This window comes from Macaca nemestrina, chromosome 18, assembly GCF_043159975.1.
Source record: "Macaca nemestrina isolate mMacNem1 chromosome 18, mMacNem.hap1, whole genome shotgun sequence".
Classification (NCBI taxonomy): domain Eukaryota; kingdom Metazoa; phylum Chordata; class Mammalia; order Primates; family Cercopithecidae; genus Macaca; species Macaca nemestrina.
This window is the reverse complement of record NC_092142.1, coordinates 70,318,873-70,340,988: the sequence shown is the minus strand read 5'-3', so window position 1 is coordinate 70,340,988 and position 22,116 is coordinate 70,318,873. Positions and strand designations below refer to the sequence as shown.

The following is a 22,116-nucleotide window of genomic DNA, read 5'->3' as shown; positions in this document are numbered from 1 at the left end:
GGGACGACCCTCCTGGATTCACCTGCTCACGGCTTTCACTTAAACAAGTTGAACAGATGAGGTGCCACTGTGGCACACAATTCCCTCTTAGCACACACCATGCATTGAGCTGCAGGCTTTGCCCTCCAGGCCTTTTCCTATCATAACACAGGTGTGTCCAAGGCAGAAAAGACTATTTTCCAGAAGGTTCATTTCCCTCCAAGCCTACAATGCTTCTTTTTGTTGATACTGTTTTTCTGCTACTGACCTAAACATAGGCATTCCTCCTCCTTTAACAGGATAAAAATCTTGACTCTCTCCTTTGCATTAGCTCCCCATCCCACCCTGGCCCAAGGAAATAAATGCTCTGACTTTTCCAAGAGTGCAAAAAAACTAAAATTAGAGGGTGGACAAGATGCTCTCCAAAGGTGCCCTCCAGCTCCAAAACTCTGATTCTCCCTTTAATTACTCCACAAGTGCATTCTTCACATTGTTTCGAACTGACCAGTGACTTCTCCAGGGCTGAAAAGGGTGCATTTTTAGGCGGAGGCACCCAAACTTCTAAATGACACCAGTACCACAAGCATTCAGAAGGCAGGAACTAATCCAAAAGCAGACTCAGGAAAGGAGAAGGGAGGGGAGGACAGAGGGAAGGGAAGGAAGGAGGAAGAGCTTTACTGTGTGCCCAGTGGAATTTAGGCGCTCTCACCCTAGGTAGGTGGCAACTGGAGTCTGGGAGTTCAAGTGCATCCAGCCTTCCCTTCCCCCACACGCCCCAAGAGAATGGGAAGTTCAGCCAAGACTCGCAGCACCTGCCCGCGGCTCCAGGCCGGCTGCGCGGACCCGGAGGGAGGCTGCACTCACCTGGCACACCAAGCCTCCACGCACCTCCGGAGGGAGGCGGCACTTGCAGGTCCGGGGGCCGCGCCGCCATGCGCAACAACGGGAAATTCCAGTGGCACCCGAGCCCCGAGCTCACCCACCCCAGGAGGCATGCTCCCCACCTCCCGCTGGCCCCGGGACTCGGAGGTGGCTCTGGTTAGGAGCAGGGGGCCCGGAGACAGGGGAGGGGAGCTCATGTTGGCGGTGGGGCTGGCGGTCGGCCCGTCCCCGGAGGGAGGTCCCCGGGGCGCGGCGGGGATTCACCCACGGGGCGCGGCGCTCGCGTCCCGGTCCCCGGCCTGCCCGCCGCCGCTGCCGCCTCCTCTGCCGCCGCCCGCCCGGAATCGCTTTATGTAAATGAAGCCCAACTCGCAGTTTGCAGCACGCACCGCCCGGGGAAGGGGGGCGGGCTGGGCGGGGGGCCTTCGGGGATCCACATTACACAGCAACAAAGCGGAAGGTTAATTTGAAACTCACAGCCCCGCTGCCGCTCGGCTCCCCGGGCAAAGCCTGACATCTACAGTCGTGCCGGGCGCAGGCCGGGTTGCTCGGCGGCGACCGCGCCCGCCCGCCCGCAGGGACCTGGGGACGCACAGGGACGCGCGGGGCCCGGGCACTCGGCTGCGCTCGCTCCGCTCCGGGCGCGGGCCTTGGGGCAGGCCGGGGGACCCGCGCACCCGCCTGGGGCCAGGAACCCTCGCTGCTCGGCCTGCGCCGCCCGGGGAACCGGCCCCGGCGGGAACAAAGCCCGGGCCCTCCCGGAGGCGCTGACCCCTCGCTCATCAAAGGTCAGGGGCCGGCCTAGAATCGGGCAAGAAGAAAGGGTCGCGCCCTCGGCCACTAAAAGGAGCCTGGGGCCTCCGAACCGGAGCCATCGCTCCCTGGGCCCCGTCCACGTCACGGCCCGGCCACTCTAGTATGGGGACAGGAGCCAATGTGGACAGGAATTTATTGGAAACACACACCCATCCTATTAACTGCTTTACAGAGCACTTCTGTTTTTCAGTTGCAGAAACTTATAAAAACATCCCCCTGTTCTCCGTTGAGAGTTAAGGATAGTTTTTGAGGCCAGAGAAAGAGAAAAGAAGGAGAGATCACCAGAAAGAGAGGAAGAGAAGAAGTGGGAAGAAAAGGAGCTGCAGTCTACAATGGAAGCCTCCAGGCTCCTTAGCCTCACCTTATAAAGCCACATCACCGCAGAGATAGGAATGATCGTGCCCTTTCCCAGGGAGTTTCTACCGCCAGGGTAAGATTTAAACCGGCCACCCCAGTTGGTCAAAGCGATTGCTGGGCGCCTTTCTATCTCCCTACGTTCACCTTTTCCAGTTGGTCAAAGCGATTGCTGGGTACTTTTCTATCTCCCCAAGTTCACCTTTTTCCATTCTGATCTGCAAGCTAGCCCCAAAGAAATCTCACCGGAAGTTCTCTGTCCTCCCTGTCACAGTCCCACCCTCAGTCTGAATTTACTCCCGATTCTCACAGCACAGAAAGGCACCTGCTTTTACCCTTTCTGAAAACCACCCACCCAGGCTGGCCTTACAGCCTGGAGAGTCTTTTCCTCGGGCACAATAATGAACCATGCAAGTGTCAGAAATATAATCAGCTCAAGAGAAGAGCAGTATGTATGGAATTGTATTAGCATGAGGCACACACTGACTCGGGAGAAAGAGGGATGCTTAGCTGCTGAAAACCATCCATCCCCGTATAGAAGGCTTTCTGCACAATGTAACTTGGGTTCCGATTAATGTAAGTATCTAACCTGTTGGGTACAGAGAGCCCTTCTCTACATTTTAGTCCAGAATAGATTCTGGGAAAATTTCCTTTTTTCTTTTTTTCAGCTAAGACCCTGGGAGAAAAGACTGCCTCCAGGGAATCATGTCCGATTAGGGACAAAGGAGGGCACAAGCCCAATTCAGTCACACGTGAGAGCGCTGGGCGGGGGTTGGGAGGTGGTGGGGTGGTGGTGAAGAGCCAGCAGGGAAGGTGGAGGATGAGTTTGCATACCAGACTATGGTCACTGCAGAGCTGCTTCCAGACCACCTGACTTCAGGCCCAAGAACAGGTGGTGGTTTTAAAACACACTGTTATTTATTTTGGCCGTATAAGTTGAGAACACCTTAAAGAAAACAATTACTAATTTAATTGAAAAAGTGACTATGAATAAGACATGAAGATGATGTATCCTAGCAGGACCGCAAGCAACGTGGCCCACAATGCAGAGATGCCTCTGGCAATCTCTTCAGGAAAACGAAGATTCCTTACCTAGGATAGGTAAGGCCCTGCTGGATAAATTAAAGACAACAAGAAAATGTTGATACTCTCAGAAAATCTAATTTTGCTGCTTTGTCTTCACTTTTATTAACAGGGGACAACCTCGTAATCTGATGACATCATGATCCTGGTAGGCCCACAGACAAATACCTCCAATAAAATAAAAGCGAGAAAGCCCAAAGAACAAGCTATTAAAGTAACCTGGGAGGATGCAACAGTGCCTGGGCAGAAGGCCCGGAGGGGATTTGCCCTAATACTGCCACTGTCCCAAGAAGCAGACCCTGCGACCTGCCTCCTGCACTTCAGAGGCCTGACAAGTAGAACTGAGAGTGACCCTGAGTTCCTTTTCTTTATCTGGCACCAGCTACACACAAGATGAGGCCTAGTCAAGCCTGCCTTTGTTCTAGGCAAAAATTTAACAGGTAATCCACAGGCCAGTGATCTATGGCCTCTGTACATTATGGAAATGAGGGACTACACACAAGCTGGGTGTCACCGCTACTAAAACTCATTTTCCTTATTCATGAAAACAATACGTCTTCAGAGGGAACTGGCAACTTCCGCACTTACATACGAAATCGGGAGTTTCTCTGAAATACTCCTTGCAAATTCTATCCTCCAGCTCTGGAAGCCCCGGCTCTTCGAAGGGCAGCTGCCTGATGTTAAACCCACGGCCTACCCAGCAGTGACAGCCTGACATTCTCATCGCTCCATCCTGAACACTGCTGACAAATAAACCCACTCTCAGAAAAGGCAATTCTTCCCTCGCAGTTCTCCATACCCAGTCTCGTCTCATCTGGAAAGCGTAATTGGCAACAGCCGAAAGGATAAATATTTAAAAATAAATCAGGGAGCGCTAACCCCTTCCCTACTCCTCCCCTTACTCACTCTCCAAGCCAGAGGCCTGCCCCCTAACACTGAGCTGGCTGGTAAATTACAATGATTCTACCGAGCCAAACCTGCTTGTCTCTCTCTCTCTCTCTACACATACACACTTACTAATGCTGTATCCTTCCACTTTTGCAAAGGTAAATATGATCTCTAAGATACAGTGGATGTCAGCATTCTGACTTCCAGCTTAACCTGGGCTCTCTTTTCACAGTACAGCTGGGTTTAAACAGATTTGTGCACCCTTCCGGGTTCTTCTATTTTTATTAAATTATATGTAGACATTGATTTTTAAAACAAGTGCTTAAATAACCTGGAGGCTTTAACAAAGAAAAATCCAGAAGAGGGCAAGAAACAAAAACAAACGTTCCTGAAATAAACAAGGAACCATTTGGAGCTGAATTTCGCTCCATGGCCTGAGTTCACCCCATGATTTTGAGGCAGTTATATTTAGGGGCCTGGTACCCGCTGGGTGGCCGGGCCTTCCTGGGTATGGAACAGAATGCAGACCTTCCTCAGAACAGCTCACATTTGCCTTCATAACCATTGGAAGCTGGTGTGCCAAGGCCTGCACACACATGTTTTGATTCACATTTTTCTGCTGAAGCCTCAAGGCCTCCATCCATCCCTGCAGTGCTAATTCCATAGATTAATTTTTACCCCCAAATCATAGGTGGAACATTATCTAATTTCCTTACCCACCCTCCCCAGCTCAGGTGCTAAATCTGTCAATGATATCCCACAAGAAAGACACAAATGAGTAACTATTTTTTAAAAGCTGTGATTCGGGAGAGTTTTTCTAAATTAATTTTAAGTTACAAAGCCCCAAGTTTTAAGGAAGCCAAAATAAAGAAGTTGCCTTAAAACAGCTTTACGTGTTGCGTAAAGCGCTCTCTCTTTCTCGCTCCTTCTTTTTTAAACAAAAATATTATTTCTGAAAGGGCAAAGGGAATGTGCCATGCAAGACTTTTATACCCAGGGGGATTCTTACATTTGTGTTTCTAAACCTTGAAATTGAGAATTTTAATGAAAAGGCGGACAGATGCTTAAGGACAGCATCGCAATCTGGGTCCATACATTACAAGAGAGAGAGGCGCTTTGTTTGGGGCCAAGGAAAAAGAGGTGGGACTCCTATTTTGTTCATAGGCCATCCCCACCGTCTGACACATCCCTTTACAGTCAGTCTGATGCTAACCACTGAATTCTTGGAGGGGAAGCAGGTTGGAAGGAGAAGAAAGGAAAAGGGAAACAGAAGAGGAAAAGAAATGGGTGAGGGGATACTGCCTGTTTATATAAATTGTAGATTTTTTTTAAAAAATTCTCAACACAGTATCCATTGCATAGTATGCACCAAGAGCACTTTCACACGTGAGTTAAAACGATCCATTAAATGCTATATCGAAAGTACAACAACCAGGGTTGGAGTTTTTTGTTTTTTTTAATGAAGAATTCATTGAGGTTTGCAGTTCTCCCCTATTAAGTTTCTAAGGATGGGGCACAAGACACGAAGATAGACAAAAGATGACCTTTTTCATGCTTTCCCCCAAATAATTCTGGAATCCTATTTTCTTATCTTTTCATTTTAGGGCATTTGGGTTCAAAAATCTGTGCTAATCTGACTTCAGAGCCCCCGAGCTGAAAAATTCACATATCCTCCAAGTCAGCCAGTGTTTTAGAATTTGGATTTCTATTGAGGCTGTTCCAATCGCCAGTGAGGCCTACGGTAAAAACGTGCTTCATGCTGTTTCGTTTGTCTCTCTGCAGACAAATAGAAACTGTGAAATTTAAAGAATGGATGAAAAAAAGAAGTCTAAAACAAAGAGGTTAAAAAAAGAGGACAAATGTTTTTGCTTTTCTGTCTCCCCGGAGCAATTGTTTGGGGAAGTCTGCATTGACAATAACCATGAGAAGGCCATCTAAAGGCGATGCGCACACAAGGGGACTCCTTGCCTGCTGCCTTTGGTCTGGGAGAAAAAGTACCTTAGCTCCGTTCTCCAGAAACAAAAGGCCAGGGCCACGGAAGGGGGGAGAGGTGACAGGGGCTTTCACATGGAGCCAAGTGTCAATGCTGGTTCATTTTTCACCCGTCTTAGTTGGAAAGCAGCTCAGGGAACTTCCTAATGACTGCTTTTCCCTCTCTCCCTATTATTTCTAAACCTAAAAGAACAAAACAATAATATTTTTTTTAACCTAAAACCCATCATTCTATTAGAGGAAAGCCTTTGGGGCCTATGCAGTCAGATTTTCCTCTTTCCTTTCCTCATCCTACTTTTTTTTTTTTCCTTTTTGGAGGGGTTTCCAACTGTAGATCACATGGAAATAAGAGACACTGGACATTATAGTCATTTTTAGTAACACCAGAACGGCCTTTATATCTACGAAAAGGCAGGAAACGGGGAGAAAACACACATGTACAAAAAACCCAACAGGGATAGAAGGCAGTGGTGGGGAGGCTGCGGGGGCAAGGCCTTGAAACACTTTCTTTTTTTCACAGCATGAAGTCCACTAATGCCAGCTTCAGATTTGCAACTGAATCAAAGTCTCTGAGTCGTCATTACAAGGTTTTTCGGTGGGTGGGGGCATGGAGAAGTGGACAATAAGGATGTATTAAAGACACAGACAAGGTGTGGCAGGGGCAAAGTGGGGGGAGGTGTTACAAAGAAAGGAAGCTGAGATGAATCACCGCGTGCCATGAAAATACCAGGGCGAGTGGATGTCGGAGTGTTTAACCAGATTTGAAGCTGGAAGCATCTTCCCCAGCGGGCAAACCCTAGGACGAGGCACAGCCACGCGACCCTCAGCCTTTGAACCCAGACCTGGCAGCTTAGGAGCACACTCCCTCTTCCCCAGGCAGCCACAGGCTCTGAGCTGAAAGGCAAGGTGGGGGTAGGGATGAGAGGGCCCTGCAAAGAAGAAGCACAATCAACAACTCAAATATGAACGGAAATGACGTCAGCAAAGTGAAGGACCTGTTTACTGCAGATCAAAACAAAACAAACTTCCAAACCTTTTGTGTACACAAGAGAACTCTATAAAAAGCCTTCCTAAAATGTCACCAGGGTCGACACATCGGCATCCTCACAAGAAAACGCATGACAGTTACCATGGGGGGAGGGGGGAGGAAAGGCACTGAAGGGAAGATGATCTGGGGGGCTGGGGGGAGGAGGGATAAAGCCAGAAGGAGCCAAAAACCCAGTTGCTACTGCCCCCTCTGCTGATCCTTAATATTTATTGGTGTTTATAATCTAAAAGCCATGCTCCACGTTTCACTTAATACAAGGCCAGACAGTGTTGTCTAATGAGGCAGCATTACAATCAGCTTGTAATACTGAATTTTTAATGCTGCCAAGGATTCTGTTACATAATAATATGAAAAACAGAAGCTGAAAGTGGGCTTGCAGGGGACGGGACATTCGAGGTTCCAGGCAGGCGAGCGCCACCAGCCCGGCTCCCCTCCCCCACACCCGCCCCCCTACTTTCTGACGTGCAATCAACCCTCCATCCCGATACAGGAGGTCAGTGTGGAGACCAGGAGGATTTTTCTTAGGAAATCCACACTTTTCATTATTATTGTTATTATACTCTCATCCGAAGTTATAGCTCAAGAGTTTGAATTCTAGCTTCTCTGGGGTTAGAGGTCTAAAATGAAAATTAATTTTTTTTGGAAGAGGGGGCAAAGAGACAATACAGGGGAGGAGAGGGGTAGCTTATTTTAAGCAAACCAAGAAATTTGAGAGAAAAATTACAGAGAGAGAAAGATCTTGGGGGGGGTGGGGAGGGGATAGACGTCTGCCGACCATATTCACAGCTGCCGCACTCAGTTTACATTGGTGTAATTTAAAAGCATATATATAGCCGCCGTTGCTCCTCTCTGTAATACCCCAACACTGTAAATCTATAACCACTGCAATGATTTAGTGATTAAAAACATGATAACATATTGTGTAACTGCAAACCACAGAAACCCTGCCAACTCTCTCTCTAAGATAAAGGGGAAAAAAATACAGAAAATGTGTTGCTTGCAGCCATCTTCCTAAACCCCAAAAGATTTTAATAAAAGAACCTATACAGCAGATGAATTGGAAAGGGGTGAGTGAATTCTGTGTGAAGCCAGCAAAGGGAGAAAAAAAAAAAAAAGGCAGCTTTATGTGGGATTCTTTTCCTTGTACTAACAAATTACGACCTAAACATGCCTTTTCTTTTCTCTCTTTTTTTTAATAGTTTGTTGTAACTGGAATAACTGGTCTTGTGCACTGTCTTGCATATTCAAAGCTGCTTTGTAACCGGATCTAGAGACCCAACCTTATTTGCCTGAACTCAATAGGGGTTTTTTCTCCCCGTCCTCCCAAGTTTTGTTTTGGATTCGGTATTGTGGGTTTTCTGTTGTTGCTGGGAGCCTATGTCTATGCAGGCAGAGGCTCTGCTGCCTTTAAGCCACAGACCAAACACCTGAAAGGGGAGGCACAATTTGTAGAATGGCAGGAGGAGCCTAAAATATACACCAAAAAATAAAATCAAAGCAGCTGTAGGGGTTTTGGCCTCTGAGCAGCTGACCTGACCCCGTTCTGTATATTCTTTTATTTCCCCATTGCAGGATTCCTGCACCTTGGGTCAGATTCAAACTCAATGTGACCCTGAGGAGAAGGCAGTCACAGAGCGCTGGAAAGCTGCTCCATATTTAACAGGGGTGGGGGAAGTACGTGCATATGCATCCAGACTCCCCCAGTGAAGGCACACGGTGCAGGCGTACACACGCACGCACACGCACAAACACACACACACGTCAGGACTGCCAGGCCAAGGGGCCAGCTCCACCCCAGTTTCCTTGGGTCACACCACTGGAGAGCCTGAACTCTCCTTGCGGGCCCCCAAAATCCTCATACCTACAACTCTACACACACACACACACACACACACACACACGCAGAGAACACCACTCCTCCAGAGGCTTTATATGTTTAAAAAGTCCACAGATCTGAATCGCCTCCTCTCTGGACCGGAGCAGGGCAGTTTATTCAGAGAAATCAATAGGAAAGAGCATTTGCAAATATTTATATAAGCCCTGTGCGTTTCAGCATTAAGTAATTAAAAACTAAAATCCAAGGAGGGGGAAGGGAGACACACAGACAGAGGAAGGCTGCTGGCCTAGAGTGGGTTTTCCTGCCCACACCTCATCTTCCCAAACCGCAATCCTTTCAAAACTGACTCCGTGTACACTTTTTACGAAATCCTCTTCGTGCACCATTTGCTAGACTATTTCAAAATCATCTCCAAATATGGATTCACCTACCACCAAGCTTTCAAGACTGTGTCTGTATTCTTTCTCTTCTCATACACACACAGCAACTCATATTTTGACACTGCTTCAATCTCTAGTATATTCTTTTATTTTCCTATCTCTAATTTACCTGCTCCAATTTAAAAAAAAACAAAAAACAAAAACCTAACATTGTAAGATGAGAAGAGGGCCCCCAAAGTGCTCATTCAATAAGCAAACTCCCACCCCCTAGGTCTCCTGAATACCCCCCACTTCCCTGAACCCACAGGATGTCTACCCTTTGGGGGTTCAGTTCCTGAAACCCCCACAAGTAAACAGATTTGAAAAAAAAAAAAAAAAAAAACTTCAGCAAAATGGGAGTTTTAGAATGAGCCACTGTGGAGTGGACTTCCCTATACTGTTCCAGAGGGCTGGGCAGTAAATTCTGGTTGTTCTGCCTCTAAATCCTCCCTAAGAAACCAAGCAAGACGCTGGAGCACCCACGCTGCAGATAGGGTAGAAATTTACAGTAAATGTAGGTACACGATTGCAGCACGCTGCCCTATTGATTATGCAGATTGTGATCAATCTTCTCCCCTCGCCCATTGCCCAAGCCTCTTTCGGAGGACCTCCAAATAAGTTGGTCTGCAACTAGCTATTCTCCCAAAGTAGGGAGAAAAAAAGTAATTTTTTAAAAAACATAATAAATCCTCAATTGTCCCCACTGAAAGGGCTCGAGTCTTTTTTAAATTCCAAAGTGAATTTATGTTCTGTAATTTGCATTACAGCCAAGCGATCACCGTCTGTCATATTCTTCAAAGGTACTTAACAAACTGCCTTTTAAAAGTCACTAGAACTGGAGGCCAGAAAAAGGCAATCAGCATGCTCCGTCCATACAGTGCTTAGATCAAGTTTCAATAATTGAGACCAATAAAAATTGTCATATTTACCCTACTTGAAAGCAACAAGGGGGAAAAGTTAAGACTGGGTGCCTTTTGAAAGCGCTTGTAATCAAAGAATTTGCCACAGTCGAAAGAATAGCACAACATTGGACAAAAGTCAGATTCTAAGCAACAGCTTCATTCGTAAAGTGATATATATACATATTTTAATTCAAGTTATACAAGAACCCTCCGAGTACTGAGTCCATACACAATTATATACACTGCATGAAATACACTTAGATCTACTCTCCAATAGATATGCAAAAAGATGTACATTAAAATGCATAATGTAAAATTCAGGAACATGGTTTTTGCATCGAGTGGAGCCGGGCGAGGGGTGAGAGTGGGGAACCGAACGTAAACAATCCCAGATTCGCGAGAGCAAAAAAAAAGAAGAAAGAGAAGAAAAAGAAAAAAGGCATCCTCGGATGTCTCCGAGCTCAGCTGGCGGAGGAAGGCCGGCCAGGCGAGGTCTGGCCCTGGCCAGCGGCGCAGCCCGGAGCCCCCGGGAGCCCCTAGTGTCCAGGGCAGAGTCCCCTCTGGGCGCTCGCGGCGCTGCCAGTGGGGCAGGGCGGAGAGCGCGCAGGTAGAGGATCGCGCGGCCGCCTCGCCCCCTCCAGGACCCCGGGGCTCCGAACGGGCTCCCGCGTCCCCGGCAAGTCGAGCCCCGCCGAGGAAGGCGCTCGCCCGGCCGCCCGGCCAGCGGTGGCGGCCGCGGCAGCAGCAGCGGCTGCGACCGCGGCGACTGCTCCGGTCCGGGTGCGCGCCCCGCGCGGCGGCTCAGCCCGGGGCCACGGCGCCTCTCGGGGTGGGGCAAAGTTGGGGGCCGGGAGCGGCGGGGGCGGGGGCGCTCGGCACCGCGGACCCCCCCACACTCCCCCCACCGCCGGCCGCCGCCTTTGTCTCTGAGCTGGGACCCCGGCCGCCCTCCCGCCCTCGGCCCGCGTCCCGGCCGGCCCTGCCTGGCGGCGCCGCCAAACTCGCCGCGCGGGCCTCGCCCCGGGCGCCTCCACCCTCCCGGGGGTCGCCGGCGGCCGGCGGCGGCGGCGGCGGCGGCGCGGGGGCCGGGGAGGAGGGGGCGGCCCGGGCTCGGCGGCGGCGGCGGCGGCGGCGGCGGCGGCGGCAGCGGCGGGAGGAGGAGGAAGAAGAAGAGAAAGAGAAAGTTTGGCGCAGGGGGAAGGCGAGCGGGACGCAGCGAGCGAGCAGGGTGCGGGCGCGGGGAGCGCGGGCGGCGGCGGCCGGGCGCGGGAGCCGGGAGGGGGCAGGACGAGCCCCATGCAAAGCAGCCCGGGCGCCCCGAGGAGCCCCGCGTCCGGGCGGTGGCGGCGGGAGGAGGAGGAGGAGCAGGCGGCGGCGGCGGCGGCGGCGGCGGGAAAAAAAAAAAAAAGAGGGAAAAGTTGCCACTTACGCGGTTGCTTCTCCGGCGGCGGCGGCTGCAGCGGCGCTGCTGGCGACGGCGGCGGCGGCGGGAGCTGGCGGCGCTTTTAATCCCGAAAAGAGGCGCTCGGGCCGCGGAGCCCATCAAGGCAGCAGCGGAGGCTGGCGGGGGTCGGCGGCGGCGGAGGACGCGCTGCTGGCGGCGGCGGCGGCGGCGGCGGCGGAGCTGGAGCGCGCTCGGCGGAGCCCGGGGCGGGAGGCGGCCGCAGCCGGGGAGCCGGAGCCGCCGCCGCCGCTGCCGCCGAGCAGCATGGTTGGCGGGGAGTTTACAGCCCCCGGAGCAGGCAGGGGCCACGGAGGAGAAGCGGCGGCGGCGGCGGCAGCGGCTCTAGGCTGTAATTGGGATGCAAAGCAGGCGGCGGCGGCGGCGGCTGCGGCCGGGAGGAGGAGGAGGAGGAGGCGGCGGCGGTGGCGGCTGCAGCGGTCGGAGGGGACGCGCTGGAAGTGGGAGCTGATGAGTGAAAAGAAAAAAAAGTCTTTGGATCTTTATTCTGCTAATTAGTTTCCTGCAAAAAATGGCTGTGATTAATTCAGTGCGCATGTGCTTCATTACCCAGGCACGACGGGAAGGGCTAATTAGCCACCTTCTGGATCAATAAGATTCAGCAAAAAAGAAAAGGGGGAGGTGGAGGGAGGCAGAGGGGAGGAAGGGAGGAAAAAAAAAAAAAAACCAGGGGAAAGTGATGAGCAGGGCAAGGAGAGCAGGAAGAGAGGATGGGAGAAGAGCCTAGGAAGAGGGAGAGAGGCACCAAAAGTTTATGCATGTATTAAAAACACACACAAACACGACACACACACGAGCGCGCACACACACACACACACGCGCACACACACCGAGAAGTGGAATGCATAGGAGCAACAATAGGAACCTGGCTAAGAATTTTTTTTAAGATTTTTTTTCTTTCCTTTCTTCTCCCCCCCCCTTCTCTTTTCTTATTCTTTTCCCCTTTCTCTCTCTCTCTCTTTCTCTCTCTCTATCTCTCTGTCTCTTTAAGCAAATGCAGCAATGTTTAGATTAACTAGGAAAAGAGCATCTCCAAAGAAGGGGGGCATTAGTGGAGGGGGACAGCTTAGAGTAAAGGTTTAAGTGAAAGAGCAGAGACTTAGAATAGAGACCACTTTAAATTGCAAATCTGAGATTTTTTACCTGAAGGAAAATTAGCTCCCCCCCAAATCAGAGGACGAATGAGGAAAATATGGAGAAAACTTTAACACATACCATAGACTAGACAAATAATATATGTTAATTTTGTCTTCTGAAATAAGACGCAATCAATCTCTGGTTCTTTAGAAGGAGAGGAGAAGAGAGGTGTGGTGATTAGAAGAAATAAAAGGGAGAAAGTGAATCAGAACTGAAAGGGGATAACTTTAGGAAAGACAAGAAAAGGAAAAGTTGCACTTGGAAACCAGTCCAACTTTCTACCTTTCTGGACTTAAGAGAAAAGTAAAATCAATTTTCTCGTGTGAAACCTGGAAAGCAGATGTTTTCAAAACACAGGAAGCTATTTTGCCATCAAAAGCAGGGATGTAATAAAGGCAGCGAAAAATAATTTCAGACTAAATTCATAAGAGAGAAAGCCAATATATTTAAATATAGAGGAAAGGTCTAGGGTGTAGAAAGGGGAAATTACATACCCCTTCCCTAATGCCAAAAAAAAAAAAAAAAAAAAAAAAAAAAAAAAAAAAAAGTCTTACAGCTACCTCCAAGAGTTTGGAGCAGAGTCAAGAAGCCAAAGGGCTTGAAATGAGAGGATGGATTTCAGATAAAGACTAGGAGCAGTACATCCCACTAGAGCCCAAAGGAGATCCCTGGAATCAAAGACAGCAGCCAGGGACCCTTGCTACTGTACCGATTCCCAGTACATGAAAGCCATCACTTAGGCTGGTGCACGGTACCTCCAAAAAGCAAGCAAACAAATGCAGGAAGAACAAGAGTCTCTCTCTCTCTCTCTCCCTCTCTCTCTCTCTCTCCCCCTCTCCCCCCCTCCCCCCTTTCTCTGTCTCTTCCCCCCATTTCAAATCCTAGCCTCAGCGTCACTGCTACTGCAATAGATTTTTAAAAAATGACAAGTTGTATTTATGTAAGTTCTAAATATGAACTAATACCATTGAAATTACAATGTCTGGAATAAAATAAAATGCAATCAGCACTTTAAGTGATCTGCAAACAAATGTAAAAACATTTATGTTTTTGAAGGCATTATTAGTAAACCCTGTAACATCAGATATCTCGCTAAAACTTATTTTTCTTGGAAAAAAATTTTGCCCTAGCCTACCAAGATTATTTATTTTAGAAGGAATTTGGGAATTAATCAGGAAATCTGTTTGATTAGAAAGTAATTCTTCATTTTGAGAGATTTTCCAATGCTCTTAAGAGCATGCAGCTTCTTAGTCAAGACTAGAGAGAAAAAAACCGGTTTAGGATTTTGCAGGGTTACCTCATCTAATCCTTCTGAATTCACTCTGGGAAATAATGCTATTTTATTTAGACGGGGGGAAAAAAAGAAAATACATTTAGAAAAATCAGGGGTTTCCTCTCTGTGAGCCAAATCTGGGTTGCCATTCAAACTTTTCCTGGCTGCTTTTCCATGCAGGACAGCTGATCAATAAAGCCAAGTCCAGCCTGGCTTGCTACAGGTTTCACCAGTCAGTGCTTGCAAAACCTTTGTCATTTTCTAAAAATAAAAAAGCTAAAAGTTATTGTAGAAGAAGGGGCTTTTTTTTGTCCCCTGCACAATGTGTCTTTTGTGAGGTTAATGCCATTCTGGGCTCTCGATAGCCCTGGACAATGGGGAACTCTCTAGGAGCCTGCAAAGACTCTAGCTTTTTTCTTTCTTGCTTTTTTTTTTTTTTTAAAGGAAGGATGAAACATTCCTACAGTCCAAACACAACCTCTACTTTGATTAAATAAATATTTATCTTTATTGTAGCCATTGTATATTTTTGCCTTCAGTTTGTCCGGTTTCTGATTATTATTTTAAATTTTTCAATGGCAACAGTTAATCTTTTTTTTTTCCCTTTCAGTCCAAAGGGCAGGTCAGTGTAAAATGTAGCTGACTGAAGGAAGACTGGTAAATTCTGAATTTTTCCATAATATATCAGGTAAGGAAAATTGTTCAGACCCTCAGGAATATATTCACTTCCTTTTTATCTGTCTTCACGAATCCTCATAAAGCTGTTTATTTTTTTAAAGATGTAGTAGAATTAAACTTCTCTTTGTAGATCTTGAAAAATCACTTAAATACTATGTATTTATTTTCTTTTAAAATGTAAATAGTACTAGAAGTGAACTTGTAGCTTGTTTCTTATATAAAACGGTGCGGAGGAAGTCAGTATTTCCTTTGGTATAAGCTATTTGGAGGAAATTCTGGATATAAATGTATTTCATGTTACAATATAGGAAAATGTCAGCTTAATCTGGTAAATACTTATGCTAATTTTACTGAGTGAATTCGTTATAAGGAGGAGAGGTACCAAGCTCGTATGATTGAATAATGCTTAGACGATAATCCAGCATCTATATGGATTATTTTACGTACAAAATGAAAAAAGAAGGAAACAAGAAATTCAGAATCTAAGTCTTTCATTTAGCTAGCAAGAGGGCAGAAAATTTTAGACCAACCTGTTTTTAAGACATTTAGGAGGGAAAGTGGAATGTAGGCTAAATATTGCATTGCTGTGTACATTTCTCTAGCTCTCATTCAAATGAATGGATATAGATATAAAAACAAAAATATATGCATAAAGGGGTACATAAATATACATTTGAATGACTTCAGATGTCTTTGCATTTGTGTGTGTGTGTGTGTGAATATATCTGTGCACACAGATATACAAGGTGTACATAAATTCAGGTACTGGGCAGAGCTGTGTGAGTGCCCGCTCGCTTGGGGTTTGTGTTTCCAGATCTGTTTGAAGCCACTTCTTTGCAAATATAACACAAAAATGTTGATTTAATGATGAAGATGTGAATGGTGAATTTGAGTAAGAATCTGCTCCCCTGCAACGATCAGAATATGGGGTTGCAATGTGAGCAGCTATTATTTGGTCCAAAGGCTAAAGAGGCAATGGGCCATCTTAAGGGGCAAGGAGGATGAAGGGGTCTTAGGAGATCTCACTTGGAAAAAGCCTAGCTCTGGGCCCTGGGTTTTCTTCTGCAGGGGGATTGTGGACACAGAAACAAAAAAAAAAAAAAAGAAAGAAAGAAAGAAAAAAAAAAAAAAAAACCCTTGTGGAGGCAGGAGAGGTTGAAAGGACGCCTCGCCGTACAACTCCAGAGCTAGATCTAAGGAAGGGGTTGGAGGGTGAAGAATGTGCGAGTCCCTTTTTGAATGTGTATTGTTATTCTAAGTCTATTGTATGTACGTGTTGCAGTCCTTTCATTTCCCACAACATATGGATTCCATAAATGCAGACATGCTGAAGTGCATCTGTCTGGGTAGTTAACATGATCTAAACATCCCTCCTCGTTCCGCTAACTCCGGCTCTTCTTCGGGCTCCTCGGCAGCGCTCTGGGCCAGCCGGCCCGTGCCCCAGGCTCGCAGCGCCGGGCAGCCTCGTCCTTTTGTGGTCTCTGCACGGGATCCAAGGTGCCGCGCGGAGGAGGCGGGCTGCTCGCAGTGCCGGGGTCAGAGGCGCCGCCACCGGCGGCCTCTGCGCGCGCGGGGAGGAAAGGGTTAAGCTGCCCGAGCCCGGGGAAGGGGCTGCGCTCATCCTGGAGCGAGGTGCAGCCACCGGCAGCTGTGATTTAGGGGTCAAGTCCGAGATCACCTTTCTCCTGCCTCTGGAAATGGCAGAAGATGAGATAGGGAGGGAGAAACTAGAGAGTGGCAGCCAGGCGCAGCACGTGGGCTCCATCCATCCGACACCCCCATCGCCCAGATCCACCCCCTGACCCCCGGACAAATCGAACAGTTCCCTTTTCTGGTAGGGATGTGGGGTGCGGTTCTTCTGAACCCATCCAAGGCGCTGCCCTAAGGTTAAGCCACTGTGCCCTGAGCCTCAACCACCAAATCTCAAAGTTTGCTCTCAATGCGCCAGGGAGTGAGTAGATGAGTCTGAGTAAAAATCACCGCCCCCCTCCCCATTTACGAAAACCAGGGGTGTCCCTGGCAGGACTAGGCCGTTTGAATGTTGGTGCCAGACCCTCAGACTGCTGTCATGGTCCCCACAGTCATAAGCGGATGTACACAGTGGTGCCCACTACATGCAGCTTCTTGCTTTGTGCCTATATTCTTGCACAAGAGCTTGCTTTCCCCCAACTCAGGCGGACTGGGGAATACTTTTGTCAAAATATTTTTTTACACCTGAAAGGTAACCAAGAACCAAATTCAGATGTGTTTCTGGGGCTTTTTCACGAGAAAAGAGCAGAGGGTCTGAAGTCCCCTTTTGTCACGGTTCAGTGTCCGGCCCGGCGAGGTTGAGGGTCCCCGCACCCAGGTGACGTTCTGGGGGCTGTAGGGATGCACACCGTGCCCACAAAAGGCGCTTTAATTGAGAACGAGCTTCCCAAATCCAGCTCCATAAGGATGGCATTTAGGACGACAGCTCTTTCGGAAAGTTACTCCAAGAAAAAGGAGTTTTTTGGTGGGAAAAGAAAACTGGCTCGAAATGACAGAGAGAAAGGGGAACTAGATCCCTGGGGCACAGGAGGCAGGTGGGGGGTGCGGTGTGAAGATAAGGAGATGAGCCAGGAGGTACATGGCCAGGGCGTGTGGGGCGCGGCCAGGGAGGTTCCACGACGCCCTCCCCTGACTCTCACTCGAGCTACCAGGGTGAGGGTGAATCACCTCGATTTTAGCTTCTGCTTCCAGGGCCAAGAGCAGACCAGCTGGTCTAGAAGGCAGCTGAGGTCTGTCTTCTGAGCCCTGCCGCCCCTAACCCTGCCAGAGCCTCCAAACCGCGGAAATCAAACCAAATTGGCCGCTCAAATCTAGAGAGGTTTCATCCCTGGGGCAAGGGGGAGGGAACAAGCCTTTTTTTTTTCTTTTGAACTCCCGATTCAAAAGAGACCACAACCTACTCTTGAGTGTCATCTCCAGTACATGGATTGTGGGTATGTTTCATTCTTTCTTTTTTCCTGTTTCTCAGAAGTAAAACCTTTAAAGAATTAGCCCCAAACTTGGAGCGCCCGGGTCCTTGAAAGAGTTCCAAATGATAAAGCCTGCCCTTCATTTCGAATACATGGCGCATTGTGAAAATGCAGGGCAATTAGTCAGTTCCAGGGTTTGAGTCAGATTCCCAGTTTTCTCAGCTCCTTTGCAATGGAAATCTGAAATCCAACCTTGGGGCAGGAGGCACGGAGCCGGTGGCTCTCCCGGGTTCCGCACCGCCTGCACCGCCGGCTAGCGCCTGACTTCCCTTTTGGTGACCTGGTAGGTACTAGAAGTTTGCACCACATCTAAAGCCTGGGGCGGGTGAAGGAGAGAGAGAACCAACTTCATCACAACGCAACAAAGTGAACAACTCGAGGGCGAGAGACCCTCAGTCGGGCCGTGTTCGCTTTAGGGATTTCCCAGGGCATAACTTGGGGGAATGATCGAGACTTCTTGCTTGCCAGCCTGAGCCAGGAAAAAAGGAAACCCTGCGATGGGCGGGCGGCGGGCTTGGGAGCAGGGCTGTGAGTGGGCAACTGAGACCTGGCTCCCATCTGCACGTAGCCCTCCTGGACCAGCGCCGGGAGACGGTGCCCACGGTGGCACGTGCATTGTTGACACGCAGACACGCAGGCGTGCGCTAATGGAGGGATGCGCGGCTGAACAATCCCCCCACCCCACCCCACTCCATGCTTGCATTTTTTGCAGGCATGGCTTATTTAATGGCCAGGGAATTGAGTGCCTCTTACCCACCACCCCCATCCCTTTATTTTTTTGCTGAGAAATGTAAAAAGGAACCTAAACCGTGTATATATTCTGAATAAACGTGAGGGTTTTTTTTTTTTTTCTTGAGAAATACCTAGCGCTATAATTTTCTGATTTAAGGGGGCGAGGGAAATCTTTGAAGTGAAGGAAATCAGTGGGGGACGAACTAGCTTTTCCTGATTTTGTGTGTGTGTGTGTGTGTGTGTGCACGCGCGCGCATGTGTGTGTCTGTGTGCCTCTCCCCAAAGCCAGTAATGGGATTTAAAATGAGAGATTCCCAGTCCTCGTCCTCCCTCCCATTCCATTTCTCTCTCTTCGCCCCAGAAAACATCTGCGGTAACCGGCTGCACGTCTAAAGGGACGGTTTAAAGAAAAACAGGGTTTGGGGAGCGCATCAACTTTATCTTTTTCAAATAAAGTTGAAAAAAAATTCCAAGGACAATTTAAGCAACAAACGACATCGAACAGATATTTTTCCAAGGCAAAAAATTTCCGATTCGTTGGTTTCCTATTCTCAGAAATAGAGAAAAAGGCGAATCCGATCTTCCCGTGCGCTGACGGCACGAAATTTGGAGCCCGTACTTGGTTAAGGCTGGTGGGTGCAAGGCAGGGCGCGGCCCCATGGGCCGGCAGGAGTCCGGTGCGTACTGGGCCTGGAGCGCACCCGCTGGGGCTCCGGCCAGCCGGGCTCCCCGTGGGGTGGCCTAGAGCCCAGCCTGTGTGAAGGCTGCGGGCAGGGCACTGGTCCCCTGTGGACTCGGGGCGCGCCCTCGCAGCCACCTCCCTGTTTAATTCCAGAGCTCAGCGGGCTGCAGGGACATTCGACGCCAGTTTCCTCTGGCCCGGGCGTGAGACGCACCCTTCTCGTGTCTGCTCTTCCGTACCTCTGGGCTGGATGTTGTATAGACCAGGCCCCTTCCCTCCCCACTCTCTCATTCCCAAAACCTTATCATCGAGAATTCGACAGTTGGCCTGAGATGCTGATCCCAGTTCACAGAGCCAGCGTGCGCTCCCCTAATGCCCGGCACACCCAACTCCATTTCGGGACCCTTTTTTTTTTTCCTGCGGGCTCTGGACTCCCGGAGGAAGCCCCGGGCCCTCCTGTCCCCGGAGACACCGGCTGAGGCGCTTAGGCCGGTGCAGAGTCGCCGCACTGGGACCCAGGCACCCCTCACAGGTGCACGCAGGGCATGGCCCAGCGGCCCCTCGGATGGGCGGGGAAACAGGCCCGGGCGGAGCAATTCGATCATCCCATTATGCCCCTGCGGATGCCCAGAAAAGCCACCACTACCGGGGGCCCGCCCCATCAGTGGCCTGGGAAGGAGAGGGCGCGGCGGGGGCGTACCTCACGCCCAGCGCCCTCGCTGCCCAGGCCCCATGCCTGCCTCCCGGTCACCCTAACTCCGCACCCGGGGCTGCTGGTGGTTCACTTCTCTTTCCGTCGTTCTCGCCGGGCTGCCCAGTCTCTTTAGGGCCACAGATGCGCCCACACCCCCCTGCCCCGCGGGACACCGAGGTGTGGGCACCGAGGTGGGGACCCTGAAGCCGACTGTAGGAGGACGCTGGACCCCGATGTCCCCTGGAGCCCCTTCCAGCCAAGGCCTGGAGAGGGAAGGCGCCTCTGTACCCCTCAGCCCCAGGTGCAAGAGCTGGGAGTGGAGAACCCCCGGGGCCCTGCTCACCTCCAAGGCAGACCAGAAACCGGACCGGCCAAGGAGGCGGGAGTGCGTGTGTAGAGTTAGCGAAGGGCCGACTAGAGGGGTGCCTGTGTTTGCGTGTTTGGTGCTGCACGTCTCCCTCCCTCTCACTCTGTCTGGGAAGAAAAAGGAAAGCGGGCAGATTTGCGCCGACCCCTCTTTCCACAGCCTGGGAACGCTGCAGCAGGAAGAATTGCTCATAACGACACTTAAGCCTCGACACTTGAATGCTAAAGGTTAAACTTGCAGTCTTCAGGGAAGGGCTTCCTGCCAACTGGAACAGTGGTGTGTGCTGCCATGGGCGCTCCTCCACCCCAGCCTGGTCCCTCCAGGTACAGCTCACAGCACGGCTCTTGGCATTTGTGAACTTCAGCAAAAGGAGCCCCTGGATTCTGGCTTGTCCCTGCCCCTCACCTTCAGGGAACCTCTTCTTCCTGGTTTCCCCCATTATTTTGCCTGTGGCTGGTTGATACCTCAGTTTGTCCCCAGGATCCTGCCCTATGGGTTCCAACGAGTTCCTGCTGTGGAGTTGGAATGAATCCACCTTTGCAACAAAGATGCAGGGTTCACACAGGTGGACACTTTGGGAGAAACTGCATTCATGCCTTGTCCCTTTGCACAGAGCACTTGGTGGCCCCTGTAGCTTGGCACAGATAAAACCAAGGCTAATAGACTTAATTTAGTGCCCAGCCTTGGAGGGGTCTGCAGAGAGATACTGGCTATAAAGAGGCAGGCGGGGGACAGATTGTCAGGTGGAAAGCTTCCCCAAAAGAATAGCCAAGGGAGTTTCTATTCCACAGACCAAGGGCCCCTCCCTCAATCCCCCACCAAATGATGGTGAGATTCAATTTAGCACCACTAAAAAGGATATTCCAGTAGGAGACAGATGGTAAAGAGAATGGAGGTTAGCTCTCAGGAGCCAGGGAAGGTGGCTCTTTTCCTTCCTCCCAGGACAGCCCACATTTGCTGAGCACCTACCATGCCTTAGCTCCCTGCCAGGCACTTTGCAAATAATTGCATTCAGTTCTCCCAGCAACCCTGGGAAACTGATATTATTATTAGTCCCATCTTATACATGAGGAATACCAGATTCAGAAAGGTTAAGTCACTCACGTAAGGTCACACAGCTATTAAGTGGCTCAGCTTGAATTTGAACCTGGGCCTGTCAAGCTTTAAAGCTATTTCTATTATACCAGTTGCCTCTCATCAAGGTCAGGAGAATCAGGGGACCCAAGGGATGAGAATAGATAGATGTGTAGGGCACATGGGCTGAGGGGCAGGAAAGAAAAATATTCCGGGAAGGGTGCTCTGGTTTTGTATGGATTCACGGCTAGATTCAAGACTAAGAGACAAGTCACTGATAGGCATGGGGGATGTTATTCACTAAAGGGAAAAAGGCCAAAAGGGACAATGCAATAGAGAAATATCAACAAAATCCTAGGATTACAGGGTTTGAACCCATGTAACAATTGCCTGGTGTGCCCCTTGGTTTTCCAGCCTCGGCTGGCCATACCAGGGGAAGTTCATACCAGTCCTTTTTGTTTTTCTTTGTAAATTTTCTGACAGTGTCTGAAGCTCAGACAAGTTCCTTACTTCTGTGAGTCAGCAGGGCTAACAGGAAGGGATGATCAGATGACCAACTGCTCATGAAAAAATATGAGGAAATCCAGTAGACAGGGAATAAGAGCAGGCAGAGATAGATATCCAAAGGCAGTCCCCTTGGGAACTCCTGGTCACTTGAGTGCTCCATTTGCAGGCCCTAAGGTAGGGAAGGCTGTGGGTGGGGCAGTTCCACAGCTCCCTTGAAACAAAGATGATGCCTGCTTTGCCAATATTGAGGCTTGGCCACATGATGGTTGTCCACCAACTCTGGCCTCCATGCGCACTGCAGATACTGACCA

General features: G+C 49.7%; 1 protein-coding gene and 1 long non-coding RNA gene across 9 annotated transcripts in view; one reads left to right on the top strand and one right to left on the bottom strand.

The window, feature by feature from the left end:
- The window catches only part of LOC105491339 (zinc finger homeobox 3), a 482,043-nt gene that overhangs the window by 266,482 nt on the left and 193,445 nt on the right, over positions 1 to 22,116 (bottom strand). For 2 of the 4 annotated variants that reach the window (XM_011757674.3, XM_011757675.3), the window contains exon 1: positions 844 to 969. The exons of 1 other annotated variant lie outside the window; for it this stretch is intronic. The gene's annotated coding sequence lies outside the window, so the exon portion shown is untranslated. Of the gene's footprint in view, positions 1 to 843; positions 970 to 11,629; positions 11,769 to 22,116 lie in introns of those variants that run through there. One more of the 4 variants, XM_071084853.1, reaches the window with a different exon arrangement.
- On the top strand, positions 610 to 4,934 carry LOC105491337 (uncharacterized). Of its 5 annotated transcripts, XR_011616556.1 has the most exons (6): positions 621 to 892; positions 1,868 to 2,107; positions 2,344 to 2,607; positions 2,700 to 2,783; positions 3,052 to 3,132; positions 3,227 to 4,934. It is a non-coding gene; the product is annotated as an uncharacterized lncRNA (long non-coding RNA). The 5 variants fall into 5 exon arrangements; XR_011616554.1 differs by having other exon boundaries at positions 610 to 693; positions 1,868 to 2,607; XR_011616552.1 differs by having other exon boundaries at positions 1,868 to 2,607.